Source organism: Sus scrofa, chromosome 16 (assembly GCF_054392235.1).
Source record: "Sus scrofa isolate SSC_HxYL_T2T_F1_AM1 chromosome 16, Sscrofa_HxYL_maternal_Yorkshire_Landrace_v2.0, whole genome shotgun sequence".
Taxonomy (NCBI): domain Eukaryota; kingdom Metazoa; phylum Chordata; class Mammalia; order Artiodactyla; family Suidae; genus Sus; species Sus scrofa.
In genome coordinates this window covers 44,105,338-44,118,786 of record NC_139398.1, presented here as the reverse complement: position 1 = coordinate 44,118,786, position 13,449 = coordinate 44,105,338, and the positions used below count along the sequence as shown (strand labels likewise).

At 35.9% G+C, this 13,449-nt stretch overlaps 2 long non-coding RNA genes across 9 annotated transcripts in view; both read left to right on the top strand.

The window, feature by feature from the left end:
• Positions 1–13,449, top strand: part of LOC106506482 (uncharacterized) — a 235,238-nt gene that overhangs the window by 13,047 nt on the left and 208,742 nt on the right. The gene's annotated exons all lie outside the window — the stretch shown is intronic.
• On the top strand, positions 5,868–11,580 carry LOC146395538 (uncharacterized). Its single transcript, XR_014831294.1, has 2 exons — positions 5,868–6,017; positions 11,035–11,580. It is a non-coding gene; the product is annotated as an uncharacterized LOC146395538 (long non-coding RNA).

The following is a 13,449-nucleotide window of genomic DNA, read 5'->3' as shown; positions in this document are numbered from 1 at the left end:
ATACATAAATAAATAAGGGATTCAATAAATATAATAAGGCCATCAAATCTCAGAATGGGAACTGTCAGCCAAATAATTCCTCTTCTAATTTACAAATTTGAAGTGATTCACTTAGTAAATATATTAAAAATCCTCTTTCCCCTGTTTACAGCTCTCATATTTTCATTTCTTAATCCTATCTTCAAAATTGCAGAAATAAATCTCTAAAAAAATTGCATTGTTTTGGGTCACAATTCAGTCCCACTAGACATTACTTGGGCTCCCTTGCCAGCATTCAGTGCTCTCTACCCCAGTTTGACTTTCCAGTCTCTTTCCCATCTTCATTAACTTGCTGTCAGTTCTGCCATACAGTGCCTTTCTTCTATTTATCTCATCTCTCTATCTATAGTCTCCCTGGTGTTTTATGCTTTCCAGTATGGCCCAAAGGGCTTTGCACAATAATCAATAAATACTGATTAATTGATTTATGCTTAGACATTTAAAAATCACCATAAATATTTCCCCCAAAACATTTATCCAGATTGCTCAGAGTTTTGAAATCCAGATAATAGTGTATGTGTGTGTATATGTAGATATATAAATATATATTACACATTTATGCATATATAGAATTCTAGAAAATTACAATATATTTAATTAGAAAAAATGAAAAGGGAAATTGCAAAATTATATCTTATTTGAAGTAGGATTAAAACATACTTAGAATATGATCAAGGCTTAGTTACTGGGAGGTTTTTCTTTGGGGAGGTTAACAAATACTTTTTTTTTTTTTTTTTTTTTTGTCTTTTTACCATTTCTGGGGCCACTCTCATGGCACATGGAGGTTCCCAGGCTAGGGGTCGAATCGGAGCTGTAGCTGCCTGCCTTCGCCAGAGCCACAGCAACGTGGGATCTGAGCCGCGTCTGCAAACTACACCACAGCTCATGGCAACGCCAGATCCTTAACCTACTGAGCAAGCCCAGGATTGAACCTGCAACCTCATGGTTCCTAGTCGGATTCGTTAACCACTGTGCCACGATGGGAACTCCCACCACAGCTCTTGACAACACCGGATCCTTAACCCATTGATCGAGTCCAGGGATTGAACCCGCATCCTCATGGATCCTACTCGGGTTCGTTAGCCACCAAGCCACAAAGGGAACTCCTTTTTTTTTTTTTTTTTAAATACTTTGAATTTAAATATTTTTAAAATCTCCTCTAGGATTTATAATCTAATGATGATAACTACTACTGTCAGTGCTGTGGTTGAAGTTAATTTTCACATGTGCTATGAATCTGTTGGCAATATTTATTGATCTTCATGTCAAATCAATGCAGATGTAGAGACAAAGCAGCTGTTGCTGCAGAATTAAATGTAGAATAAATGTTCATGTTCTGAATTTCAATACATCTAAATACAAATCAATGTCAGGAAAGATATTTTCTTAAGCAGTTTTATTCTGTCTGACAGAAAGACATGCCATTGAGTAAACTGAGGCTTAGAAAATATAAAAACTAGGGTCACAAACTGTTAATTATATGAGGTCACTTGATGGAAATGTTAAGCTCTAGACTTTATACTATATACTTTTCTATATAAGTGAGACCTAATCTGATCAAATATCTTTTAGGGTTTGGAAATATGGTTGAAAATTAAAAGTACACTAAGAGGTTAGAGGCTGAACTGATTAAGAATTTGGGAAGTAGAGTCTATGAAATGAGGCAAAAGTAACTGGGGTTACTGACCAATAATTTCAAAAAGATAAATAGGTACTTCCTTCAGAGTATTCTCCTTGGAGATAATCAAATACAGTGAGTAAGTCTCTTGTAGATTCCAGAGTTACATCGCATGGATTCAAGACCTGGAAGCACCATGTAGTAGCTGTATGATTCGATACAATTATCTGTTTTCTCTAAGCTTCAGTTTTCTCAGAAGAAAATGGGGGTGAAAATATTGCCTTTCTCTGAAGATTGTTGTGAAGATTAAATGAGACAAGCCTACAAAGCATTTAGCATAATGCCTGGATTAAAGTAAATGCTGAATAGAAATGAATCATTCTTCCTGGTAGTGGGAGAATTAGTATTAGGTAGACAATGGGAACATAGGGCAGGGCCTATGTGTGGTGGGCCCTATAGGAAGTGACATAATTTGATGGGCATCAGAAGGGAACTTTGGTGTTGGGCCAAAAATATTTCCAGCAACTCCTGTTATTGTTTCTAGAATCCTCACCCTTTAGAATATTTGCGTTGGATTAGGAAACTGTCTTGTAGATATCCCTATAAAATGGGAATACATTAAGATATCAGAGCCCACTATAACATTAGCAAGGATTTGCTTTTTGCTTTTCAAATTAGCTGGCTGTCAAAAGGATTCTTTTTTTAACAAGAGAAGAAAAATTTCGCTAAGAGATTGGGAATAAAAGAGGGCACAGAGTTCTGCTTCCCCTGTAGGCCGGAGGTCTTTGGTAATAAGATTATGAATTCTCAAGACCAGAGCATAAATAAGGTATCCCCATCTGGGTAGGAGGGTGGTGTCCGTTTCAATAATAAATGATTTTTAAACTATTGTATGTTTAAAAGAAAAATATAAAATGATGTTTTTTTAAAAGTTAAATATGAGGTTTCGAATAAATTTTAAGATAGCCTCAAAGTGTGCTTTCATTCTCCCTCTTTGAGGATTTAAGGATAGGTGTTATTGTCTAGAGCTGCTTCTGTTTTTACAAAGATTTCATGATGATTCAGATTTTTAAATATTACTATGTATGTATTGAGTGTAATGCGCTCCAAGATGGTGATACTAACTCATGAGGCTAAACTACATAAGCAGCTTTATGGAGTTCAATAATTTTTGAGTTCCTGGTATGTATTAGAATCCAGGGCTATGTTCCGCAAAGGCAAAAATGGGTAGGACGGTTGTTTTTCTACTGAAAATCTGCTGTCCATTAATTTCTTTCAGTTGTAACTAGGAACAGAAAATAAGCAGTTTTGTCCTCAATTCTTAATGTTTGATGGGTTTTGTTTTAAGCCTGTTAAAATTAAGCAGTCTCATGAAATTAACCTTATTAATTGCTTCTTCAATTGAGAACCCATGATTATTTTTTTTTTGCGGTGACCAAAATAAAGTCGTATTTATGATGACAATGACGTGGGGCTTGAACTTCACCACGAACCAACCTTTTTTGTTGTTATTGTGTAATGTCATGAATGTTTTTTCACTTAAAATATTAAATAGGTGTTCCTCCCGCCCTATTTCCTGAACAAATCTGTGCCAGTAACCTGGTCCAAAGACATCTGGGCAACTGGTACTTATGAAAAAAGTCTGCCTTTGGAATCCTGGTGAGGGGCAGTTCTTAACACTATAGGAAATTTCTCCAAAACTTCTTGGCAGACTTCAACTTGAGTGAGACAGTAAGGCTGTAGTGGGGGAGGGAGTACTGGGGTGGTGCCCTGGCAAGAATATTCAGTTTATGGCACTCTCTGACTCAGAATAACCACCGCTCATGAGTAGTAACATTGTAGCTGGGTCCCTTCATTTGAAATGTGAGTTAATTATATTTTAAGCTGTTAGGCAAGTCTAGAATTATTTGAGTAAGTTGATTTAGTTTTTTTTTTTTTTTTTTTAGCCAGTTTCTGAAAATTTAAATCAAGTAGCTGGGCTCTAAAATCCCAGGGTTATAGCAAATAAATGATTAGTTAGCAATCAAACCAAGAAGATAGGTATTTCTTATAAAAGAACAGGGTCAGTAGATATATATGCAAGGAAATACTCTTGGAATTAATAAAAATAAATACATCAAGAGAAAGAGAATCTATGATTTGGCTCTGAAATAAAAACACTTAAATAGATTGTTTTACAAACTATGTGGCTATTTTTCATCCACTCTACTAGACCATAGCCTATATCAAGACAGTCAATTCGTCATTTTTATTGCCTGCAAACATCTGCCCCCGTGTAATTCATTCATTCAGACATTTGTGGATACTTCTCTGTAGTAGGAAGTCTTCTGGATCCTGCAGGGTCAGAGTTGTTGAAGTGCTTGGCCCTATCCTTAAGAAAATTCACAAGCTACCCAAATACATATATAGAATGCTATTTCTAATTGCATCTGATGAGCCCTAGAATAGAGGATAAAATCAATGGGAAGAAAAAGACAGGGAGTTCCCATTGTGGCTCAGTGGTAACAAATCTGGCTGGTATCCATGAGTATGTGGGTTCTGTTCTTGGCCTTGCTCAGTGGGTTAAGGATCCGATGTTGCTGTAAGCTGTGGTGTAGGTCACAGATGCGGATTGGATCTGGAGTTGCTGTGGCTGTGGAGTAGGCTGGCAGCTACAGCTCCAATTCAACCCATAGCTGGAGAACTTCCATATGCCACGGGTGTGGTCCTAAAGCGACAACAAAACAAAACAAAACAAACAAACAAAAACAAATAAAAAAACAAAACCAAGAACAACACCCCCCCCCCCCCCCAGCCCCCGAGTTTCAAAGAGATGGTGGCACTGGAATTTAGCCTTGTAGGAAGTGGGCAGAGGGTTCCGCAGTTGGAGAAAAAGGATAATGGGCATTCTAGACACAGACAGCATGAAATGGATGAGTAGAATGAATAGAAGGTAGAAAAGGCAAGTGAAGTTGTGGTCAGAGTTGAAAGAATCTTGAAAGAATGCCAAGGAATTTAGACTTCTTATAAGCATAGAATATTTTCAGAATTCTGAGTGACATATTCAAACATGTTTTTTTACTCTGTTTTTTTTTCTCCTCTTATTTGCTTCCTTAAGTGGCTTGATTTGATCTAATTCTGAAATATATTAGAGGAGATGGAATATATTAATATATATTAATTTTGAAATATATTAGAGGACATGAAGCACACTGTGAAACTTTTATCATCTGATAAAAGTTTTTATGCAATGCCTTCTTTAAGGAAATTGTTATTTATTATTGATAAATGCAGTTACATACACTATCAGAATGAAGGTAGAAGACAGGACATTTATTTCTCACAAAACAGAATGGATAGCCTAGAAGAATAATCTTTGGTGGTTCTTTTAAAATTTGAAGAGATGAGCATGAAGCCAATTATCATGATATCTAAAAGAAATTGTAAACACTCCAACTGGACACCATAAAATAGGTATTTAAACATTAGTAGAGATATATTGCCAATATTGGCCATTTAAAATTTTTGGTCCTAAAGTAGATTACTGGAATGAAGGCAACCATGAACCTCTAATCATCCAAGTCTTTGTCCTGTAGGGTGAGGACTGCACTGGAAGAGGAGATATGAGACTTTATGAAAGATAGCCATGACTAGTTGATTCCTCTCCAGGAAAGGAAATTGTGGGCAGCCAAGAGGATAGAGCCAGAGATTGGGAGTTAAAAGCCACTAAAGTTTCCAGGGTAAAGCAAGAAGGAACAGCCAAGTGGCAGAGGGCAATGAAGATAGAAGAATTGTAGAGCAATGTTGGAACAATAAGGCTTAGAAACTTTAAAACTGAGGCCATAAATACCAGGACCTGCCCTGGTTTTTCTTTCATGTGGGCCAAAATGTACTACAAAGGCACAAGAGAAGAGTGTAAAGTACCTACAGTGGAGTTATGGCTAAGTGTATCTGAGCCACAAAAAGTAACAATGCAAGTAATTGTAATACTAAGTGTGTTATTAAGGCTAATAAAGAAATGGTAATATTAATTAAGCAATTGTATGTATATAGCACAGGGATGAATTTCATAGTTACAAAAACGAGGAGTATAAAGGAGGAAATTATTTTTATGAGACTAAATTTCTTTTTCAAGCCCCAAATATACAAAGAGGTAATTCAGTGTTTTCTTCTCCTCTTTTTTTTTCTTCCCCTGGGATTGGCTTTTTCTTTTCCCTTTTGAAAATCTAAGTCCTACAGAGAAGAAAGAGAAATGGAAGAACACATGACCAAAGGAATGCATTTTCCTTTTCACAAGAACTGCAGAAAGTTGTTAAACTCCCTGATGAAAAAAAGGAGTTATAAAGAATATAAGAATGCAGAGAAATTGGTGGATCTTGAGGTAGGGGAACTGGGCCTGGATGTCTACGAAGATAATATTAAGCTCTCACAACTCACTTTTACCATGACCAGCACCCTGCCAAAAACACTCAAACACTTTTGATATAAATTCAATTTACCTAGAGTAACAATATCTAGATTTTCCTTACTATTTCCACAATAGTTAGTTTTTTTGTTTGTTTGTTTGTTTGTTTTTTAGGGCAACACCCACCATATATGAAAGTTCCCAGGCTAGGGGTTGAATTGGAGCTTCAGCTGCCAGCCTATACCACAGCCACAGCAACACAGGAACCAAACTGCATCTGCGACTTACACCATAGCTTATGGCAACACCAGATCCCCAGCCTACTAGCAAGGCCAGGGATCAAACCTGCATCCCCATGGATACCAGTCAGATTCGTTTCTGCTGAGCCACAATGGGAACTTGCCACAATACTTAGTTTTGAGACTGTTGTGTTTTTTATCACTAAAGTTAGGAAAATAAATCAGAATCTTCTCCCTTGTGGTGATCAAAGTTAACTCTTTTGAGTAAAAATGGTATTTTTATTCCATGAAAATGTCTTAATGTTAAACTCATTTTGTGTGGACCATACCAATGAGCATATTTGTACCATATTAAAATAAACAAGAGGGGAGAAGTATTTCTGAAATTACAGAGTAAGTGCATCCAAAATTCTGCTCCTCCATAAAGGTTGTGAGTACATTGGCAAAAATTGTCAAAATCAACTTTTTCAGAGCTCTGGGATTAAACGAAGAGTTGCAAATTTTTTTTTTTTTTTTTTTTTTTTTTTTTTTTTTTTTTTTTTTTTTTTTTGTCTTTTTGCCTTTTCTTGAGCAGCTCCCACGGCATATGGAGTTTCCCAGGCTAGGGGTCTAATTGGAGCTGTAGCCACCAGCCTATGCCACAGCCCCAGCAATGCGGGATACGAGCCGCGTCTGCGACCTATACCGCAGCTCATGGCAACACCAGATCCTTAACCCACTGAGCAAGGCCAGGGATCGAACCCACAACCTCATGGTTCCTAGTTGGACTCGTTAACCACTGCGCCACGATGGGAACTCCTAGCAAACATTTTTTAAAAATTAAGAAAAATAACTGAGTCTTTTAAAAAATTAGCAAATTCTGTGGCATTTTAATTTCCCCTATTTCCATCCCCTTCCCCTCAGTTCTGTGGTACCCTGAAAGCAAATGGCCTCACAACTAGAGTAATTGAGAATCAGTGGTCTAGCAGCCACTATATGTGGCAGAACAGATTTGAACCTCCCCAAAATCCCTAACCAAGAGAATTATTACTCGACCTGAACAGCAGTTTCCTGAGAAGCATCATTCTCAAGATTTGTCTTTATTTGACCTGATTTAGAGCCAGCTATGTTCAAGTAGTCCTCTTCCAAGGGCCATTTGTCAAAAGAAAGTCATTGACCATTGTTTCACATTGTAGCACCCTGAGGCAGTAATACCAGTCAGGGGTAACAAGAGGCTGAGGAAAATGCAAAAGAAAAAAAAAAAAAAAACAGAGAATAAGATATTCATAGGGAATTTTTAAAAGGTTGTATATATTTCTGAGAATCTAGAAGGATGTATGCCTGTGCAGGGCTAGGTGTATGATCTGGAAAGACCTGAGAAGGCCCTGATTTCTCACCTCTGGCTGAACTTGAATCTCTGTGCAATCAGGAGGCTAAGGACAAAGCAGATTGTAAGCTGCCTAATAGGGCATTGAAGATGCACCCTAACATGCAGAGAGAGCCCTTCAGCAAAGGCTGGAAGACTTGATGTTTCAAGGTATTAAACGGAAATTTCTATATAGTCATTAAGTGACTATTAAGGTAACCAAGCAGAGACTTCAGCAGCCATTAAAAACAACAACAACAACAACAACAACAAAAACCAACAAAATAAAACAAAACAAAAAATCAAAGACTTTACAGAATTAATCCAGGAAAGTCACTCAACAAATAGACATAGGAACAGTAAGAGCAGTGGCAGCAACAATGGTAATGATAATAGCAACAACAATAGAAACAATAATAGTAACAATAATAGCAATAACAAGAAACTCCAGAAAATGAGGAATCTGATTCACAGAACTGTCACATTATGTTTTAAATGTCCAGTTTCCATCAAAAACACACATAAACACAGGAAAAAACAATAGAAACCATTCCTTAGGAATCATAAATATTGAACTTACTAGAAAAAAACTTTAAATCAGCTCTAATAAATGTGTTCAAAGACTCCAAGAAACCATATCTAAAGAAATAAACATGTGTGAATGATGTCTCACTAAGTATAGAGGATCAATAATAGAGAGATATTACTAAAAATTGGGATACAAAGTTGAAAAGGATAATAGCTGAAATAAAAAATTCACTAATGGGACTCATGGAGTTCCCATTGTGGCTCAGCAATAACAAACCTGAACCTGACTGGTATCCATGAAGATGTGGGTTTGGTTCCTGAACTTGCTCAGTGGGTCAAGGATCTGGTGTTGCCATGAGCTGTGGTGTAGGTCACAGACTCAGCTCAGATCTGGTGTTGTTGTGGCTGTGGTGTAGGCTAGCAGTTGAAGCTCCAATTCGATCCCTATCCTGGGAACTTCCATATGCCACAGGTGTGGCCCTTAAAAAAAAATTGCTAATGGGACTCAACAGCAGATTTGAACTGGCAGAGGAAAGAGTTGGTGACCTTAAAGATTTTATCCAGTCTGAGGAACAGAACCACTACAAAAATAAAATAAAGAACAATAAACAGAGCCTCTACACCAACAGACACCAACATACTCATGATGGAAGTCTCAAAAGGAGGAGAGAAAGAAGAGGCCAGAAGGCATATTTTGAGAAATAATGCCTGAAAACTTTATAAATTTGGTAAAAATATTAATATTCAAAAGGCTTAATGAGTCAAATGGGAAATATAAAGAGATCTGCAACTTGACTCATTATAGTCAAGCTGTTGAATGCCAAAGAAAAAGAGAGACTAATGAAAGCAGTAATATCAAAATACTAATCACGTACAAGGGGTCCTTAATAACCTTAATAAGACTGTCGATGTCTCTTTGGAAATCATAAAGGCCAAAATAGAATAGGATGACATTTTCAAATTTCTGAAAGAAAAAAGACTATCAACCATATGCAGCAAAACCAACCTTCAAAAATATAAGGAAATGTACACATTCCCAAATACAGATATTCTGAAATAAGTCATTGCCAGTGGACCTGCCCTACATAAAAGGCTAAAGGAGTCCTTTATTCTGCAATGAAAAGACAGTAGATAGTAGTGCAAATTCACATGAAGCAATAAAGAACACTGGTAAAGGTAATTACCTATATAACTGTGAAAGAGAATACAATTGTGTTTTGTTTCTTTTCTTTTATCATATTTAAAAGTTATAACATAGAAATAATAATTATAAAAAGTGTTGACAGTTCATAAGTAATAAGATGTAATTAGTATAAAAATAGTACAAAAGAAGGGGAGGGAATGGGGCTATTTTTGAGCAAAGTTTTTTATATACTATTGAAATTAATCCCAAGTAGATTGTTTTAAGATGTTAATTATAATCCCCAGAGTATCTGTGTAGAAAATAATTTTTAAAAAAGTAAAAGAAATAACAAGGGAATTACCATAGCCTACTCTAAAAATATCTATTTAATGAAACAGTGGAAGAATAAAGGAAGTTTCCTTATACCATACACAAAAATTGACTCAAAATGGAGCAGAAACCTAAATGTAAGAGCTAAAAACTGTAAAACGTTTAGTAGAAATATAGTAGCAAATCTTAATATTCTGGAATTATGCAGAGGTTTCTTAGATACGGAAATAATAGCATGAGTGAAAAAAGGAAAAATAGATAAATTGGACTTGATTAAAATGTAAAACATTAGTGCTTCAAATAATACTATGAAGAATGTAAAAGAGAAATTGGCACAACATTGTAAATCAACTATACCTTAATGAAAAAAATTTTTAAGGAGATTCTCTTGTGGCTCAGCAGGTCAAGAACCCGACTAGTATTCATGAGGATGTGGGTTCGCTCCCTGGCCTTACTTAGGGGTTAAGGATCTGCTGTTGCCACAAGCTGTGGTGTAGATCGCCGATGTGACTCGGGTCTGGCGTTGCTGTGGCTGTGGCGTAGGCCAGTGGCTGTGGCTCCAATTCAACCCCTAGCCTGGGAACTTCCATATGCCATTGGGGTGTGGCCCTAAAAAGACCAAAAATAAATAAATAAATAAATAAATAAATAAAAATTAAATTAAAACGTGAAAAGACAACCCACATTTTGAGAGAAAATATTTGCAAGTCATAAATCTGATAAGGGTCTAGTACCCAGAATACATAAATGAAAGAGTTGTAAGAGCAACTCAAAAATGAAAAAATCTAACAACAAATAACCCAATTTAAAAATGGACAAAGTCTACAAGTACGCATTTCTATAAAGAAGAGACAAATATAATAAATATGTACGTGAAAACATGCTGACCATCATTGGTTATTGGGAAATTCAAATCAAAACCACAATGAAATAGTACTTCACATCTGCTAGGATGGCTATGGCAGTAACAAGTGTTAGTAAGGATGTGGAAAAATTTATACCCTCCTAGACTGCAAAATGGTGCAGGCAGTTTAGGAATACTCTAGAGAATTAAAACATATATCCACACAAAAACTTATACACAAATGTTCATCATAGCATTATCCAGAATAATCAAACAGTGGTAAACAACCCAAATGTCCATTAGTTAATAAATGGATAAATAAAATGTGATATATTTATGCATTGTAATGTTGATCAGCCATAAAAAGGAATAAGGTACTTACATATGTTTCAACATGGGTGAATCTTGAAAACATGCTAAGTGAAAGAAGCCAGACACAAAAGGCCACATATCGAATTATTCCATTAATAAGAAATATCCAGAATGGACAAATCCATAATGAAAGAAAGTGGTTTTTGGGCACAGAGGGAGAAGGGAATAAGAAATAACTACTAATAAGTTAGGGGATTCTTTTTTTTTTTTAGATGATAAAAATCTTCTAAAATTACGTAACGGGAATGGTTGCACAACTCTGTGAATACCCTACAAGCCACTGGAATTGAACACTTTGAAAAGGTTAATTTTATGTTATCTCAATAAGACTATTAAAACAATACCCTGCCAAGAAACCACAATGGGTGAGTAGATTCCAAGAGGCCCTAGTTGACATGACAGTAGCAGAATTAATGAAGAATAGATTCTTCTTTAACTTTTCATAAAACTGATTAGGCTAAGTGCGTTTGCTGGCGTATCAGAAATAACCAGTGATTTAGAATTGCTGCCTATTATGCTGTTTGGTAATGTGTAGAGATTTTACAGCAGAAAACTTGATTGTAAATTGTAGTCCCAAATATTCTGTAGCAATTTGGCTGTTATACATACAGATGCAGAACAAGTGAAAATGACTATGTTCTTTTTCGGTACTCAATGCATGTAAGAATTCTAGAGAAAAATGTGAAATTCTTTACTGTAATGATTACAGAAAAAAAGCAAACCACCAGACTTCTTCAAAATAAATTTTGTTTAAATGATAGTGATTGGTTTACTTTTTGGTTAAGGCACTGTTTCGATTGTATCTACTAATTAAAACAAAATGTTAGGTAATATAAAATTCACCCAAAATAGCTCTGTTGATCACAAAATTTTAAGGTACTTGTATGCGGTAGACAAGAAAACAAAAAGCATAGGGCACACTCAGTGGGTAAGTGCTATGGCTCTCAACATAAGACTATGGGCAAAGTGGGCTTTACAGGGAAATACTATCCACTTGCTCTCAGCAGTCTCATTGACTCCGTGATTATAACTATCTTAATTAAGTGAGATGTCCTAACACTGAAAACAGGAAGAAAAACTGTAAATAAAATTCCAACAAGTAAGCAACTTCCAGTGGTCTGTAATTAACTCCAGTTGCTTAATAAGAATTTTTTCAACCCTTACTTATAAAGCAATTAAATGTAATTCAAATTCAACAAAATGAAATAGGCTTAAAACATGCATATAACCGTGAGCGTGTGTGCAAAGCACACATGCACACATGTGCAAACATACACATCCCAGCACATCATCCACATATGACACTGGTCTCTGTAGTAACACAATTAAGAATACCACCTACTTAGTTATGTGGCTGTTGGCAATATTTTATCCTTTTGCTCCTTTATTGCTTTTACATTTCAGCTTCAGAGGCTTCTAAGTGATGCCGTTTTCATCATTGTTTGCAAAAGTTAATTTGTTTTGAAATTTAGGAGAGTTATGACCCTGTAAATATTCACAGAAAAAAATCTAAATTTTTTGTGTGATTTTATAAATACTGAGAATCATTCAATTTATTATTATATTTTTCCCATTTACTCTTGTATTTGAATTTCACAATTTTCCCATTAGGAAGGCTAGCTAGTTATCACTAATTTACTTTAGTTTTAGAAATTCGGAGCCACACCGTAAATGGACTTGCCAAGACTGAAACCTAATTCTGGTGAGGGTTTTTGTGGTTTGTTTTTTAATTCTGTGTATTCACAATCTGGAAACATTTTTAAGATAATTTTTTAGAAAATTTACTTTATGTTAAGTTGGTATTTTAATTTTTGTCTGTTTGTAGTAAATACAAAAGTTAGAATAAATCTCTAGGACACACCTGTTTCCTCCTCATTGTGCACATCATATTATAAGCTTTTGGAATGTAAAGTGGCCTTTGAAAACCTCAAGAAATGACAATAGCAGCAATGATGATGTTTTTCAGCTTTCACTGGTAATGTGGGAACTGATTATTTTTCTCCAAAGCTTTTATAAAATAAAGCAAACCTTAGAATATATTCAGTTAGGAAGTAGGCCTTGACATCATATGGTTTCCAATAGCAGTAACTTTCTTTTTTTGTGTTTGTCTTTTTAGGGCTGCACCCATGGCATATGGAGGTTCCCAGGCTGGGGGTCGAATCAGAGCTGTAGTTGCTGGTTTATGCCACAGCCACAGCAGTAGCCAGATCCCAGCCATGTCTGTGCCTACACCATGCTCATGGCAATGCCGGATCCTTAACCCACTGAGTGCGGCCAGGGATCAAACCTGTGTCCTCATGGATACTAGTCAGATTCATTTCTGCTGAACCATGACAGGAACTCCTAAATAAAATTTTCAACAAAGAATTCTTTTTTTTTTTTTTTTAAACAAACATTTTTTTTCGGGGGGAGGTGTGTTTCCCATGGCATGTGGAATTCCTGGGCCAGGGATCAAACTTGCACCACAGCAATGATGCAAGCTACTGCAGTGACAATGCCAGAGCCTTTACCTGCTGCACCACAAGGGAACTCCTGAACATTTCTTAAATACTTTCCCAGGTTTTTTTTTGTTTTCCAAATATGTTTTTATTCTTTTTTTTTTTTTTTTTTTGTCTTTTTAGGGCTGT